Source organism: Phalacrocorax aristotelis, chromosome 1 (genome assembly GCF_949628215.1).
Source record: "Phalacrocorax aristotelis chromosome 1, bGulAri2.1, whole genome shotgun sequence".
Classification (NCBI taxonomy): Eukaryota; Metazoa; Chordata; class Aves; order Suliformes; family Phalacrocoracidae; genus Phalacrocorax; species Phalacrocorax aristotelis.
The window spans coordinates 119,887,440-119,905,469 of record NC_134276.1 but is presented as its reverse complement, the minus strand read 5'-3'; positions in this window follow the sequence as shown (position 1 = coordinate 119,905,469).

Sequence of the window (18,030 nt, the reverse complement as noted above, 5' to 3'; positions counted from 1 at the left end):
TTAAAATGCTCCCACTTGATTCTATATAGTTTTTGACAAGTGTTTGTAAGCCCATTCTATTCCACAGAAGTACACACGGGGGAATTTTAAAGAACAGACAATCAGTCTTTTGAATTCTGAAAGGAAATATCAAGTGGGTGTGTTTGTTATGTGTGAATGTATGATTTATACCTAAAATATGAACCCACACATATAGGCATTGGTAAGATGGAGGGAATTTTCAAAGTACTTTTTTTTTTTTTTTTACTTAACAAGAAATTCATTTGCCACTCTGCACTTCTTCCACCTGTCTGTAGGATGGTGATTTATGAGAGAGGATTGTTAGAGTTTGATTTAGAGTGAAGCTAGGCACTGAAGTACATTCACTTTATGACAGATATTTCCTGTTATCTTTGAGAAGACCTCTGCAATAACATGTTTCTATACCCTCCTAGATCTGTTAGAACCTGCTTAATGGCTCTCAACCAAAGTCCCAGGCTCTGATTCCCTTTTGTGTTCTGCCTTCTGGGCCATGCGGGAGGGAAAATTAGATACAAGAGGGAGCAGGTGGTGCAGGACCCAGCAGCAAATGAGCTATGAACTTGGGGAGAACAATGTAGGTGGAAGCAATTAATTTTATATTGAAGTACACTATTCCTTCCACTAATCGCAGCTGCTCAGGTCTCACTGTGAAGAAGAAAGGAAGGATGGAAGGCAGATATTTGTAATGCAGTGAGAAAAATCCACCTAGTTTACAATTTAAAAGGTGTTGTGTTAAAAGCTACATCCATTTAAATTCCAGCTTTAGGGGAACATTAACTTTTCCTCCTTAGAAAAGGTATGTTAATAGAGGACTTGGGGTCTGGCTCTGGATGTGTTTGTCAGCCTAATGCTACACCAAACCCATGACCTTTTCTTTCCTTTTTCAACTCTTTGAGCTTTGTGACTAAATTATCATAAAATAAGAATTCCCCCTATTTAGTTCACTAAGTTTTATGTACATCATACATATGGTTATAATAGTTGTTAAATCAAAGATGGAAAAAGGTAGGTTATAGGTCATCATTCTCTCTGTTACATCAATTAAATAAGGACCACTTCTGCTATACCTGCTTCATCACAGTAGCAGAGAGATGAAGTTTTTCTTCACATACAGGACTGGTAGAAGCCCTATCTACTTAGATGACCATAACACCTAGAAAGCCCACTTCTGGATTACAGTCATACTGTCAGTGCTGTGTCCTCACCAGTGCTTACTTACCTCAGTCGTCTGAAGCAGGGCTGGAAACAAAGGACACACTTTGAAAGGAGTCCCCTTACAGCAGTAAAAAATTCACCCTTGTAATGAATAAGCAGTGGTGAAATGTACACTGTTTGGAGTATCTAGACCAAGCCTGGGTGTCTCGTGGGAGAACAGGAGAAGGAGAACAACTTCTAATTCAATCATAAGTTTATGGACTGTGAGCAGAAACTGCTGTACAAAATTGTACACCTTGTATTCCAAAGAGGTGTGATTACAGAGGGATCGTTTTCAGTCCTTTAGGCTCTTAAAAATCAGTGGAAGTTGGAGACCCTCTGTAATGATGGAGCATTTCACCCAAGAGCGAGTGAGAGAGGAATGAGGTAATTCAGAGTCAAGGGGTGTACAAATAGGCCATGAGATGAAATTCCAAATTATTATGGAAAATAAGTGCATGTTTGCAGTGACTGAGTTTATCTGGAAATCCTTTGCCTTAATTTGAATGTTTCTCTTGGAATCACTTGACCCCCAGAGGCAGTCTTGAAGAAATAAGTTTGGAAGAAATATATACATTTGGCCCGCTAAAGCTAGTTGAGTCAGATGTTTGGATTTGTCACTCCCCTTTCTTATATAAAGTCTGGGCTCAGCTGCTCAGGAGGGTTTGCTAGGCAGACCGAAGAGACAGGTTATTCTGAGCTACGTTTCCTACCTTGTCTGTTCTGCGGGACATCGGATGCTGTTGTGTTCAATGTTGTAAACTGCTTGGGGTAAGTACAGGAGGCTTGAACTGTCTAGTGGCTGTTCAGTGAACAAGTTTGAACCCAAGTGGCAGCTGAACGAAAAATGGATAACGTCTCCAGATTCCCACAAGGGAGAAGATACTGAAGTTTAATGACTAAATACTCAATAACTTTGTAGACCAAACCCAACAGGGGAAAAAAAGAAATTAATAATTTTAAACTTTGGTGGGAAGTAGAGTGGCCCAACAGAGTTTTATCTTTTTTTTTTTTTAACTAGCTAATGTACTGTAATACAGTAAGGTTTTCCACCAAAGACAGGCTACCAGTTTTAGCCCAACAATAACCCAGTTGTTACCAAACAAGAAGCAAGACTCTAATAATTGTGGAAAACTTGAAGTTATTAATTATGAATCAAAACTGAGTCTTTATACATTTTATATATTATATAGTGGGGTTTTTTTTTCCTCACATCTGATTTTTCTTGCAGTGTTCTCCACTCTCTTCAAAGATCTTGCTGTGCCTTACCTGTCTTGAGAAAGGTATTGTCTAATTTAAAAGGCTTATGTAGAGTATAGAATTCATTACAGATTTCTGATTGTTCTGCAAGAGAAACATATTCATTTAGCCCAGCTCAACTGGAAACTAACTGATGTAGCTTCCATAAGCAACCCAGCTGACCCCAGCATTGACCAGTGAAGTATCCCAAAATCATAAATGAGATTTAAACAGTAGAATATTTGATGCCCCAGAAAATGTTCATACTTGTTTTTCTTGCCTTCTACTGCCCGAGTCTTTTGGACTGCATTTGTGCAATGTCCCTGAGCATGAAAGACTTATTTTTGTCTTTGCACTCCAGAAAGCGCAGCTTTCAAATGACCAACATGACATAGCAGCGTTGTTACCCAAGGTGATAGGTGACATAGAAGTTGCCATGACTTGTCTAATTAGCAGGCATTTTACCTCCTTGTATATTTTGTGTCCAGTCTGGTCTGCTTCCATCTTCAGGACTTAGCATGACCGAATAGCCAGCTTTGAAAAGCTGTCCCTACGTGCATACAACATGGGGAGGGTACACAGGACCTCGCAGAACTGAGTGCAGCAGCAGCATGCGTAAGGAGTATGTCCCAGTCAGTGCTAAATCCCTCCTATTTATTTCTCATAAATCTGAGTATAAGGTTACGTGTGCAATGCAATTTACCTTAAGTTTCCTCTTCCAAGTATGTACAGTTGTGGATGCTTGCATGCTTATTTTTCAAGCTCTAGCCTTTACCTGGGTGACTTCAAGTGCTAGCTAAGGCAGCAGGCACTTACCTGAATGGCACTTTCCACGTCGGTTATGCTCCTTCTCCACAGAAGAGAGAAGCACTCTAGCAACTGTCATGCGAGTAGTTACCCAGACAGTCGTGACTGTGTGCTCTTGGAAGTTCATGCCGATTTACTGAGGGAGGGGACGCGACAGTAGACAAGGCTGTGGTAGTGATTTGTATAGCCTGCCATCCACTTCCACCTCCTTCTCTCTCTCATATATAGTACTAATAAATTATTGCTCCCTATGTTGGGCATTAGCCTCAATTATCAAGGTAATGCAATTCAGCCAGCTATAGAATGTGAATTGGGACTTAGTCTCCACTCCCATTTTAATGCTGTAAGGTTTCAAGCTAACTGCCAGCTGCCTGCCAAGCTAGGCCCATAGATAGGTCTTAGTCTGGTGCTTATTTAGCACACATGCAGGAGGGTGGTTCTGGAAGCTGTGCGCTCTGTGCGAACTACGCAGCTTTCGCTTACCCTGACCAGAACCACCCAGCTAGTCTGAGACAGCTGAGCTTCAGCATTTTAATAGATCTGTGTGCTGTTAGACCTCATCACGTTGCTATACCCAGGAGAAGGCAATATTAATTTTCATATTGAATAGTAATGCTCTAAACCAAACACATTGCTTTAAATAAAAGCAGCCCAAACTTGAAAGCATTCATAAAGTGGAAACAGGTGTAGTCAGCTGTTTAAATACTTTGCAAGTTGTTTGACACATTACCACAGTAGTTTGATTCACATTTGAAAGTTAGGCATTTGCATAAGCGGAGTGAGATCATAAATCATTTTGGACAGCGTATTATTACTGTGTTAGTTCCTATGGATTGATGGAAACAAGTAGCTGCAACTAAGCAATGCCAGACTTCTGAACATATATACAGGTTTATGATCATTAAAGCAAAGAAAGTAATAGAAAATAATTTTTCATAAATAATAAAAAAATCAGATGAGGCTTTTCTCCAACTGCATTATTTTTGTGCTTCCTTTTGCTAAGCTGGAGTTGCTGAGTTGAAGTGGCTAAAATGTTTGTTTAAATAAAAAGTCAACAGGACACCTAAATTCCATGTAAAATGGAGCTCAGGCATTGTGCTTGCAGAAGTGAAGAATGCTACAGAGCACTCTGAATCGTGCGCTATCTGAATTTTCTTGTCATCTTTCGAATGATTGTTGCATGCCATTGACCCGTGCTCTTTGTTTCCCTAGAAGAACACACTACTCCATATTTTATGACATGCTGCAGAATGGATGAAAATATTAATCTTTTTTAAAAAATTAATTTAATAGAGGAAGAAGGGAGAGAGCCAAGCATTGTGTTATATTTTTTTGATGAATGCTCTATATTTCATCTTTATGCACTTGAGCCAAGAGAATAACTCATTTCTTTGCATAAACATATGGTGGCTTTGTTTTTAGGCAGATTTGTGACAGTAGTGAGTGAGTGACTTTCCAGGCTCTGACAGTTGTCATATTCATGGGTAGCAGTACTGCCAAAGAGCATACATATTAACATGGTTATTCACATTCCCTGTAACACCAGAGTACTGGATTCAGAAACTGCTTCTTCTAAAAAGTTGTATGTTATTACGGTCGTTTCCTCGAGGGTTTTCTGTTAATTTGTTTGGGGCTTTTTGCTTATTATTTTTACAATTTTTTAAAGTCTTTCTTTCAGAGCCAACATAAACAATAGAAACTGATTGCCTTTGATCCAAAGTAGTCAAAGATACTGGATTTCAGCAACTACATTTTTTTTGGGTGGGGAATAGATGTTTGTGTTGCTTAACAATGGGAGCCACCTAGAGTATTTTCTCAATAAACAATAAATATGGGGGATTGTGAAATGGAAAGCAAAAGGAACATAATCTCTGTCTTTTACTTGACAAAGATCATCTGACACATACACTCTTGCCTCCTGATAGCTAAAGTAGGCAAGAAAAGGAAAACAATGAAGAAAACAGTCTTGAATAACAAATTGAAATGCTAAGGATTTTATGGAGAAGGGAGAACCTAGTTAAGGGCCTAAAAAGACCATGACACATGGTGCTGAGAAACCTTTATTCAAAAATATAAAAGGAAAAGAGAATATTTATTTAATAGACAATGTTTTACAGCCAGTAAAACAGGATCAGACAATTGAGATCAGATATAAAGAAAGCCAGCCCCTCCATTTCTTGAGAACACTCTAAAATTTTCAAAGGAAGATACCATCAAGATCAAAACAGCTCCTCATTAGGCTGAAAAGGAAGAGGGAAAGGGCATCCAGTTAGTAATGGTCTTTCTGTCGTCTTCTCAGTTCTCCGCTTGCACTTTGGCAGTGCCAATAGCCACTTGCCATACTGTTGCAGCATGCTCAAACTTGATTACTCTCAAACTTGCTAGTTAGATTTCAAAATGTAGGATTTTCCAGGAGTGATGATTTAATAAAATAGCATACTTAACTGTTAACTGTTTATAAGTTAACTGTTATATGAGAGTTAACCCTCTGCAAGTGTTATTTGCTGAATTTTGATGTTGTCTATCCCATACCCTATTTCTTCCACAGGAATTGACAACAGAGGTGGTGGGGGAGGGGGAACAGGATTCTCTGCTTCTATTCTCCATGCCTCAAAGCATATTTAAATGCAAATAACAACCTTAAATGCTTTCTCCCAATTTATTTTTGCAACCTGAGTACCCCAAAAGGTTTAACTGCACTGATATGCAGTCTCAAAAAAGAAGATATTTTTTCTATCAGTTTATGACAGTTTTAGACCCAGATCCAAAGGAAATCTTTAACATAAAAAGCTGTACATTTTTATATATGGTATAAATATAATTGAACGTATAATTTAGCTAGTTAGCAGAGAGGCAAGTGGAATATATAGCGAAAGATGGCAACCAGTTCTGTTGCCGTCTTCCAGATCATTTCGCTCCCAAAGCAATGAGGTGGTTATAATCCAAAGCTGCCAGTGAAGCTGTCCAAAGAAAGTGAGCAAAACAAGATCAGATTTTGCATTATATAAATACATAGATGCTGAGTCAAAATACGAAAGAGTAGTCAGTGGCAAACTTTTTATTTCTGGATATACTTCCACAAACTATTCAAGTCCTTGATGTGTTTAGAAAGCAGGCAAGTGCTAATAACCAATCTTACAGAGAGAAGGTACAAAATGGAAAACAAACTAAAAATATCATTTTTATTTGTGATACAACAAGCCACTTAGACATGTGCTACCTCTTATAATCTGGTCAGTAAAACATTGAGGCATCTACTTGAGTTCTCCCGATAGTACTACTTAAAAATTAATTCAGCAAGCTGTTGAGCAATCTTTCTCGATCCAGTAAAATACTCAAGAATGTGCAAAGTAATATGGTATACTCCTGGTGTCACCTGAATTCTGTTGCTAAATCTGTTATGGATGTTTACATTTGTCTCAGTCCACTCTTATGCATAAATTTACTTTCCTTGGCATCAGGGGATGAATTTGCTTTTGTATTAATTGCAACCTTTGCCCTAAACTATGAAGTTAAATGATCGCAAAGAATCACAACTGAATGGGGAATAGCAGCAGAAATTATGAAGTTTTCATCTTGGGTAAAATTTGAGCTGATGCAGTGAGAACACTTCAGACAACAGCTAACTAGATAAAATCCCCATGTTCAGAGTGACATGAGATCAACTGTGTAGTTTGCAGTTTTCATCTTAATACTGCCTTGTATATACCGGTGTGGAGGATGATCAAGCCACGGGACAAAAGGGAAGCACACTGTTCCTTTAGAGTTTCTAGTTTCCTGAGTTCTTACACGTACTTTTTTCAAGTGTGAATGTTTGTGGTGTATTGTCTGTTTTTTCTGATGAGGAGATTGGGTTGAATATAGGGACATCCACTAAATTACTGGAGGGGAGTGCTTTTGATAGCACTGGGTACCTCCAAGTTTTACTGTCACTAAACAAAAGTAAGTTTGCTGAATGCAAATAAACTTCATCACATCAGGATGTTTTAGAGACCAAAAGCATAAATGAGATCGAAAAAGTATTGGGCAAACTTAAAAAGGACTCATGAACTATTAAACGCAATGGTTCAACAGTTCATTGAGTGGAATCCCTAATCTGCTGTTCAAGAATAAGATCAGGAACATTGTACATTTGTTTTTATTCTCCAGTATTTCCCTTAAATGTCCATTGTTGGTCATCCTGAGAGACAAGATACTGGGCTCTGTGTTGGATCTCTTGGCCTGGCTCTATAGCTGGTTCACTGTGATGTCTTCACAGTCAAATCTGGTGGACCTTGCCAATGAAAGAGCAGTTTTTTGTCATCCCACATGTGACTGTTGGGAAATAATTTGCTAGGGGTAAGATGATTGAGAAGCCTTCTAGAAAAGGCCAGAGAAGACATACTGCAAACAGCCGTAATTTAGGAAATGGTGCTTTGTTCCTGTTCTCATCCAGAGCATTTTACTGAAATATTTGCATCTTCTACTTTTGACTTTCTCAGTAGTGCCAGTTACTCAAACTGGATCACTGCCCTGGTACAGTTATACCCTGACAGAGGACACCTGAAAGGGGTAACGTGTACGCCGACCCATTTTTTCCTCTGAAGGAAACTGCCCTGTACTTGTTCATAAGCAAATATAATCATTGTTTTAATTGACAATTTCCCAAACAATTACACAAAATAAAGATCCAGGAATAAATAAGAAAGACTGGTTTAGATGTTTCTTCTCTGTAGCCAAAGGTCGAATCTGTATATGATCTTGGGGCAAATAAGGCCACAGACGAGTCCTAAGAACCATTATTGATGACTGTGAATTTCACGCTGGAAAATAACTTCTACTAATTTTCTTTCTAACCAAAAAGAAAATGCGTGTGGTCCTTCTCCTAGAGACATGTTCAGGCAATGCCATCATTTATTCCACCTCGGATGATTTTGTCTCTACCATCAGCCAAATGACAGATATTCATATGATACATTAATGTAGTCTTTTGACTGCTGAAAAAATGACTTGTTTTCTTCTTGATCTATTTCATAGTAGCTAAATAATATATTTGAAAACTTACTTTTTCACTTGCAGTATGGATCATGGGAATCTGTAAATTGATTCAAGTTGCATGTGTTGACAGTAATTACAATCACTAGTCAGAAGTTTCTCTGGCAATTATTTCCCATGCTGTTTTAGCTGAGTTGTTATATCTGAGACAGATAGATGATCCACAAAATTTCAAGTGAAGGTTATGCTTTTTACCAGATCTACTGATACAATTAGAAGATCTGAAGAATAATGATTTGTTACCCTCAACTTTTTGTTGAACTATTAGTTGATACAGTAAAAGATATTACACCTTCCTACAAATTTTGTCTTATTGACCATTTCATCATTTCCCTAAAGACTTAGTTTAAATCCTTTCTGGGATGTTTTTCTTTGAAGTTAAAATTAATCCATAGTTGAAAGATCAGAATTTTTAAAAGAATGAACTTCAGCCACTGAGGCTAAATATAAATTGTTTTTAAATTTAATCTGTGTGCCCTAGGAGTAATTAAATATATTGTTCTAGGTATCTGTTCTGTTCTTGAAGATATATAGATTTTTTTTTTGCCCAGAAGCAAAGGGGGAAGAAGTAGCTATATGAGTGATGTCATCAGTATTTCACCTCTCTATTCCAAACAATAAGCTAATTAAACAAGTAGTTTGGCTAAAATTTTTCATGTCACTGCCCTCATACTTTGACACACACAAAGGGGATCGCTATACCTCAGGTTAATTGATAATCCATGCAGATTTATTCTTCTGAGCTCAGATTGCGTCAGGGCAGGACACAACTGGGATCAGTAGCAAGATGCTGATGCTTCTAAGAAATAGAGAACACATATATAAGAGGCAAATTTCAATAAACCAATGGTTGAGTATATAATGATTGGGTGTACAATGAATTTAAATCTTAGATCAGCACCTGACAGAAATTGTCCTGCAGTATTACAAGATGTTTTCTTGCAATTCCATGACTAAAAAGACAGCTTGTGTAACTGTCATAGAAACTAATTCAAATTTGAGACACCCAAATTTGAAAATATCCTAAAAATGCAAGACAGGCATATTCATAATAATTGCCTTCTTTTGGCCCACAAGCCATACCTCCAAACAATAGGCACCTAGGCACACTAGTGACACACTGGCCTTTTGCTACAAAATCCTTCTGAGAATCTCCAGGTTACCTGTCTCTCTTTCTCTGGAGTATGTATTTTGCAGTACAGCTACTGAGTTGTTTCTGATAGAAATGGTGGCTACCATATTTCAGCACATGATGAAATCTTGCCTTGGAATGAGGCAAAGAAACCAGCTCTACAACTCAAGACACATTTTGTTCGTAGTGCTTCTTCAGCATTCTCAGCAAAAAACAGTCATCAGGCAGGTGATGAGCATGATGAGTAATAGTGATTTGAGGGATTAGGCACCCTACATTGAGAGTCTAGGCACTTAGGAACCTGATTGAAAAAATAGCTCTTTAAACAACTTCAATTTGATTGGGCTACTGTTGGCCCCATATGAAGGACTGTATTTCTATCACAAAAGTTATCCACAGCGCTTTGAGGGACAGAGAGAGGGAGAAGGTAGGTCTTTCTAAATTAACTCTTATAATCATCTCTCATTTGTGGGCAGAGTTTTCACTGTTCCTTTGAGAAGTTCAATTATGTGAAGATTACAGAAGTAGCTGTAGGAGATGTTCTCAAGTGCCTTTGGTATTAATTCAAAGAGGACTGAGTGAAAAAATAATTTGAAGCCTGACATTAATCTTTGAATTTGTAGAAGAGCAATTGTTAGAAAATTCCCTACTGGTTTATTTTCCCAGTTTGATTCAGAATAGTTTTGAACAGTAGGTTATTCAGCACAGAGTTAGTATTCCTGTTCTGTATAGCTGGCATAAAATATTGCTGTCAAGACTCAGTTTGGATCAGTAAATATTTTTCTCCTGCAGTCTTCCAGTATGTTTTTAAGAGGGACAGAGCAGGCTGAAAAGCTGATCTTGGAAGAAGAACTATTCTACTAAGTTTGATTAACATCAGTTTGCTGATGGATCAAAACCAGAATCTGAAATCTTTTTTTTAAATACAGTGAAGCTAAGAGTTGTGTCTGTGTGTAACATTTTTTTACAAATTTAAAAGCCTGAAAATCTTACATCCCATCTGTGTGTGCTCAAAACCTTATGAAAGAAGCTGGGTTTACAACTAGTTTATTCAGTTCAGGATTGTCAAATTCTGTCTGTGTGGCCTGGTCTCATCAGAATTATCCTATTTTAGGTCACCGTCTCTGTGAAAATAGCATTCAGATCTGGCGCCTACGAATCTGACCCAAAACTAAACTATATCCTTAGGCAATCTTGGGTCATGAACATTAAATCTTTTCTAACTGCAAATGATATTTCCTTCATTAATTTCTAGAATTCCCCAAGATATCAATTACACAAAGCCAAATGTTCAATATTGAAAATGCCCAGTAGATTTGTATTTTAATTTCTCTACGCTCTTTACCATTGTTCAGAGATGGTATATGTGATTTACAGACGCTTAAAAATCCCATGAAATTATGAAATTATCAGCATATTGGGAATCACTCTTCCATAATTTGCATGAAAGGCACAGTGGACAATTTGCAAAGACAAGGCTGAAGCAAATATATGCTTTACTGACCAAGTGGAGCAGCAACAGCTCAGGATCATAAGACAAGCATGTTTGTCTTTGGTTTTCCAGCTTAGATGGTCTGTATGTGTGAGCTGGTACCAAAAGGTCCCTTTAGTTCAGTTGTTCTTAATGTTATGCAGTTGTCATACCACAGTATACGTCAATGGGGAAAAAGAGATTTCCAATTATAAAATACTAAGTAAAAGAGCAAGAACGTACAAAGCCTGTCTAGGACACGCAGCTTAATATCACATGCCTTGTTTTTAAACCCTTGTTCTCAATAATGGTTCCCATCAGAACGAAGATCTCTTTGAAGACTTGGAAAATTTCCTGTTAGGTTTGATGAAAAACAGAGCTTTGCGTAAGTTATTTTCACAAGAAGAGTGTAGGGCATAAGTCATATTATTATGCTTCCTTGGGGATGCTCAGACAATTGCGTTGTTGGATCGACTGGGTGTCCTGCAGCGTACATGGAGAGCTCAGACTGTGTTTGTTGATGGCACTATCTTGTCCCCATGGAGTTTTTGACTTTTCCATCTGAAGGGCAAGTGAAGTGGAGACCATATTAATAAATCTTAGTATGTTTGCTACGTGACATTTTAGCTCAAAGATTTAAACAGAAATGCAGAGGTATTACTACCTTTGTCTTAGCACAATTTTTGAACTTCACCTAGTTCATATAGAGAAAGCAAAAGCAGTTAGTGTGGTGGCCCTTCTGTACCTTCTCTGGGTTCAGGAATTTGTTAGGGTTAAGGTGGTTGTCTTGGCTTATTAAAGGAGGCACAAGACAGCTGCTTCACATCCGTGTGAATAAATTAAAACAAAGCCTATACACTGTCTTCAGGACGCTCTTCCTTAAATATTTCCACTTTTGTTAAGTAACTGGTTTTAATTATTTCTCCCTTGGGATGCACAGTATTCTTACTACAAGTGTTTTCCATAAGAAGACATTTCACCAGGAGTACCCACACAGGTGCTTTTTAATAACGTATGAGGGATCTTTGCACAGAATGCTGCAGCCCTTCAGATTTGCTCAGCATTACGACAACAAATACAAGGAATCTAAAGAAAAGCTTTTGTCACATTTCTTTTCTTCTAAGTCTTGAGGAAAGTTTGGAAGTCCATTTCCATGGTTTCACTGGGGGTAGAGGGACCAGGTTTGCTTTTTACCTAGTGATTGCAACCAGATATATAGATATATATATAGATATATATATAAAAATAACTAGCAATATCTGCACAGCTCTTTTTATATATATATATTTTTTAATAGTAAAAGGGCACAGACTAGCTTCTGGCTTGTGCTAACTAACATATTATTTTACAAATAGTCCTGAACTGGGAGGGAGGAAGTAGATTCAATATCGGGTTTTGGAATCTGACCATAAATAAATGTTGACTTTTTTTATTGTTTTAAATTTCTTATCTCTGAAGTTTCTTGGGGCAGATTCAAGATGTCCAAAATTAAGATCATTGCTCCTTACTGTAAATTAAAAGAAAAATTAATTCTGTCTGAATTTATTTCCCACAACTTTAATGCTTTCAAGATGGTGTGCTCCGTCTCACCCTGAGCTTCACCAAAGTCAGTGGAATCAGGCCAGTGGTAAATATTGTCTAAAATTCCAAGAAGGTAACTTCCTTAACGGAAGATGACTATTGCAGGTTTTAATTTAAGATGTAGTTTTTCAAGACAGAGAGAGATTTAGAGAGTCAAAAGCACATCTGGGGATATTTTATAAACTGGAGTATTTTCCCAATGAAAATGTGAAGCTTGTCCTATGTCCAAATTTCATCTTAATTAGGGTTTGCATTCCCTACACGTAGCTATATTTTATGTTTGTTTTGACATCAGAGACATGCTGTTAATTAAATGTCAGGGAAAGCAAAGGTAGTGAATGACATAAAATATGTACATATGAAAATATGTATATGTATGTGTGTGCATATGAAGCCAAGTAGTTTCTTTTGCTCTTAGAGTCAGCATTGAGCTTTTTTGCTTCCTAGACCTCACTGGGAAAAATTACCTTGGGAGTATAACAGAAGGGTAAATGAAATGAACTGAGGAGGATCTTTTCATACTCTGTCTTTAGTAACCACCTCTTCAGTTTTCATTCTGAAGGTGAACTCTGATCAGTCGTTCTTCTTCTCTTTGTAGTACAAGGTTTATTGGGATGTCTTAGGGCTTGTTTGGGTTTTTTTGGTTGGTTTTTTTCCCCCCTATTGTTTTTATTCATTTAATATCATTAGCTTCAGTTATTCTCAACCCAGCTGTCAGAAACACTGGTATATGAACAACATGCAGTAGCTATGACTTGGGTTCTTGCTCTGTCTTGAGATACACAGCAGTCTGCAGTTCGCAGGTGCAAACACTTGATTTTGTCAGCTATAACTAAATTTGAGTTAGAAGTCTGAAATGGAAGCAATCATTAACTCTTTAACCGTCCATTGAATATGGTTTATAATGATGATAAGATGTGACAGGGTAGCACACTGTAGTTAATTCTGCAAATGTTTATCATATGCTTAGTGATCTGTTTACTTCCTTGCATAAAATGCTCATTGTGAACTGAAGCATTCGTGGAAATTGTGTATTAGTCTTGAAGGCGATTCTAGATCCCTCCTGTTGTCCCATACAGGGACTACTGAACATAGCAAGGATCATTTAGATGGAGCCAAACTCATTTGCTAGGTACTGGGCCAGAAGGCAATCAGTCCACTGGAGTTTCTCATACTATTTTGTGTATGAATGCTTGTTTATCTTTACACTGCCAATGACAATTGGCCCAAGTTATGCTCTAGCACGTGAAAAGTATTATTTTCCACGTACTCTGGCATTATACGGTCCTCTGACAGCAAATCTACCCTGCCTCCCCACGCCTACACGTAGAGATATACTTGTTTTCTTGTACCAGCTCTCAGACTAGAGGACGTAATAGTACCTCCTGGAGAGGGAAAACAGTATTCCACTTGTCCCATCAAGTTATTGTCTGCTGAGCTAGTTAATACTCCACACATTTATTTTATGACATTAATCACTGACTCTGAATGAATCGCAGATTGTTAAGGTGGGAAAAAAAACCTGCCAGAAATTCAAACTATAGTCTTTTTATAAAAGGTTGTTCTGCCTGTGTCTCTATCCTGGAAAGGGAGACACTCATGTCACAGCAATATATCAAATAATGTAAGACTTAGAATGCAAAATCACAACAGACATCTTATTCAGCAGCAGATAAAATCTGAGTGAAAAATTAAATTTAAGAATGGAGTCCTCCTCCAAACCCTTCTGGAGACCGTTTCTAGTTACCTGAGGAACTGCTTCCCTCTACAGGACCATGTGTGACCATGACAGCTATGGAATAATAGAAATACCAGCTATAAAATGGAAACTAACAGGCAGCAGGAACAGAGCTTTCTTGCAGATGGTTTGAGTAACGGTGTTTACTCCTGGAATGTATTAGGGATACCACCAGTTCCTCGGGAAAAGAAAATGGTTTCCTTTAATTGACTTAACTTTCTTTCAAGTAAATAAACTTCACGGAGGAGGGGAGAAATGCATAGAGTATGTACCATATGTCACTGCTTTTACAAATATTTTTGAGCAATGCTATTAATAACATGCAGAAAACATAAATTACCTGGCAGCAGAATCTATACATCTTCCAGTGAGAGAGTGCATGTACTTGTGCATTCTGGTTGCTGTAATGCTGACAGTATCTTCCATGTTTTGTGGATATGTGTAGAGTAGGGCACCAAAGCGATGGGTTGAGCTGGGTTTTGGCACCTTAATGCTGCCCAGCTGCCCGTGGCCTTTATGACTTCCCTGACCTCCAGCTCTGTCTTTTGTCTCATTTGAGGTGAAATCTCACTGAGAAGGAAAGGAAATTATGTCTCACTGTACATTTAAATGAAAACCATTGCATCAAAATGCTTTTTTAAGTTACAACCCCTGGGCTGTACATAAAGCTTATGTAAATATTTTTTTTTCCCTTCAGATTTTGAGGGAAGAGTATGTGTTGTACACAATTTATATTGGTCTTTTGCAATTCTTTTGTATTCTTCAGATGTTTTTAATAGACTAAGTCTCTGTTATCACCTATGTCTAAAGATGTGTCATACTCCTTTGAAGAACCCATCTGTAACTCTCAAAACTCTTCTTCTCAGAGAAAATTTGCTCAGCTATTTACACTCTGTTCCTTGTCTTCAGGTGGAATTAAACTGTAAGAGCATATTTTCTCTTGTATTAAGCACAGCATATGAAGTACTATTAGGAACAAATAGTATCTTGAGTTTAAAAATGCAGATAAACTCTATGTCATCGGTGTCTAGAGAAAGCTATTCTGTCTGTAAACGTCACAGTACTTTGCCCTACACTAATGAGGGCAAGAGTTGGATGTAGAAAATAACTTTGGATTAAATGATTGATGGTTGACTTTTGCTTACTTTAAATTGAAAAATTAATGATGAGCAGAGCACTCTTTTGAGAAAGGCAAACTTTAGTAGGCTAAATGATTTGAAGTTTAAATTAATATTCACCATTCCAATGTTGGGTGGCCCCAGAATGTCTGTAATTACCCCAATGCTGTGATCCATGTGATGTTGTGGGTATATGAGGAGGCTCTTATCTCCAAAATCTTTGTGGGTGATATATGTAAAGACAAAGTAAGATTCGCTGAAGTCTAACTCAGCTAGAATTTGTATATTAAGATAGGTAAGAAAAGTCTTTTCAGCTATATAATTAAAGAAATAAATGGAGCCACTTTCATGCTGCAGTGAAAGCACCGGTGTTGCTTTGGATGTGGTATTAAAAAAGAAAAAGAAACATAAAAATTTGGCCTTGACTTCCCCCACTCCCCAAAAGTAAGGATGGTAATCAGTTTAGGTAGGATAAACAACCTCTGTCCCAGGAGTCTGAAATAATTAGAAAAGGAAGGTGTAAGACGGGTAGCAAGGACTACATTGAGGCAGACAGCCAGAATCATCTGGAGAATGGCAAATACAATACCTATATTTAAAATGGGGAGAGAAAAATGATCCATGTATCTATATGCATGTGTAGTATTGAGGGATTAGAAAAATATATTGAAGGAACAATTAAACACATTAAAATAAATAGAAAATGTAATTACAGGCTTTAAGGTGTAGATCAAACCAGTTTAATCACTCTGATAAATTCATACAGATACTACATATCCTTTGTCTAGCGTAGTGCATCAGCCTGACATTCATAAATTTCAGTCATAAAAACTAGTAAAAAATTGAAAAAGGCATGTTTAATAAGAGAATTGTAAGGTAAATTGTAATGTAAATGAATCATAAACAGATGATTTAATGACAGGCATTGTTGAAAGGTGGATTACAGTGCAGATTAGAGGTGAAGCTCTCTGGATTAATTCTGGGATTAATCTTGTTTGTTGTTTTGACAGAAGCTATTCTTGCTGTCTGTAACTTTATTTGCTTTAAATCTAGGAGGGGAAAAACCTCTTTAGGGTAAAGATCAATGCACAAAAAGGAATGGACATAAACTGCCCATAATTATAGTTTGACTGAATACTAGTAGAGTGGTGATTCTATGCAGTGTCCTCCAGCAGAAGTAATGAGAACAAAACAGGAAGATATTACTGCTAAAACAAATAAATCACAGTGGATTTATTTGATCACTGCATCAATAGTGGACTAGCCTTGATGATCTTTTAATCTCTATCTAGTAATGTGTTTTAATGAAGTACAAAGATTTTTTTTAAAGATATAAATGGACTGAAAGGAGAATTTAAACCATATGCAATGAAAACAACATAGGGCCACATTCCAAACAGGAAGGATACAGGAAAATGTCAGATAGTCGATCCTGAATGATGCCTCTGTCCTGTGTAATGAATATGGGCGGTATCCTATTAGGGGAGAAAATCAAGTATGTAATTACAGACTGTATCATAATGCAAATATTATCAGTGGGGCTGAGTCAACATTGCAAAGGGCAACTGTAATTCAGATACCTTGTTTTTAGTTTTAATGCTGTAGTAGTAGGTTTGGGTTTGTTTTGTTTTGTTTTACATGTTTGTGCGTGTAATTCATATTTACATTAAGACAGAACACCAAGCATGTGTTTTGATCAAACACTAAATAATTACTACAGGTTGAAAGTATGTATTCTAGGATTATCCAGCCAAAGCAGTAAAAGTGATATAAGTTTCACCATCCTTCTTTTTTCTCTTTCCCCAACACGGCAAATATTAGCTTTCCGAATCAAAACTCACCAAGCAAGTTTCCAAGCTTCTCCCAGTCTGTCCATGTTCGCTGAGTTCCAGGAAACAGAAATGCTGATACAGCTGCTAGTAGCTCTTCAAAAACGTTGAAATCTCTCTGACTAGCACAAAAGGATCTTGGACCGTAAGTTGTCCACAGCAAATATGCCATCAATGTAGAAGTTATAGCTCTCTTTATAGGCCAAACTGGCAGTAAAAGTTTTTACATCCTTAAGGATGTAGAAAATATTAAATTCTACATGAAGGAGAATATGCATGCTTTTGTGGTGTAGATGTTGAAGAACAATGAGGCAAGCAATGCTCTGCAAAGAAAGGCTTAACATTCATTTCTGTAACTTAACCTAGTATAGATTTTGATGATTGTGGAGCCAGTCACCAGCAGAAACTCTGCTGCAGGACAGTCATCTTCAGTAAATCTCAAACAGGATAAATAATCAGTAAGTACTTGTCCCCCACTAAGTCACCAAAAATAAATCAGAGGAAATATGAGCTTCAGAAATCATAAACACAATGCATCTATCATGCTTCCTCATACATATGGTAATACTTATTATGGGGTTGGTTGGTTTGTTTTGTTTTTTTTTAATTCTGCTTTCATAACAATTCCTACAAACACTGGAAGTATTTGGAGCTTATAGCCACTGGTTGTCCTACTGGATTTCCAATTGTCACTTAACCACCCTACTTTCACTTGGACATTAAAAGTTGCTCATAACCTCCTCTGGTAGTAACCTCTGAGAAGATCTCTTGTAATTGAAAACAGAAGAAAATTGCACCTTTCTGTTAAAAAGTTTGAATTTGTTATTTTCTTGCTGGAAAGCCAGCAAAACAAACACATCTCTGAA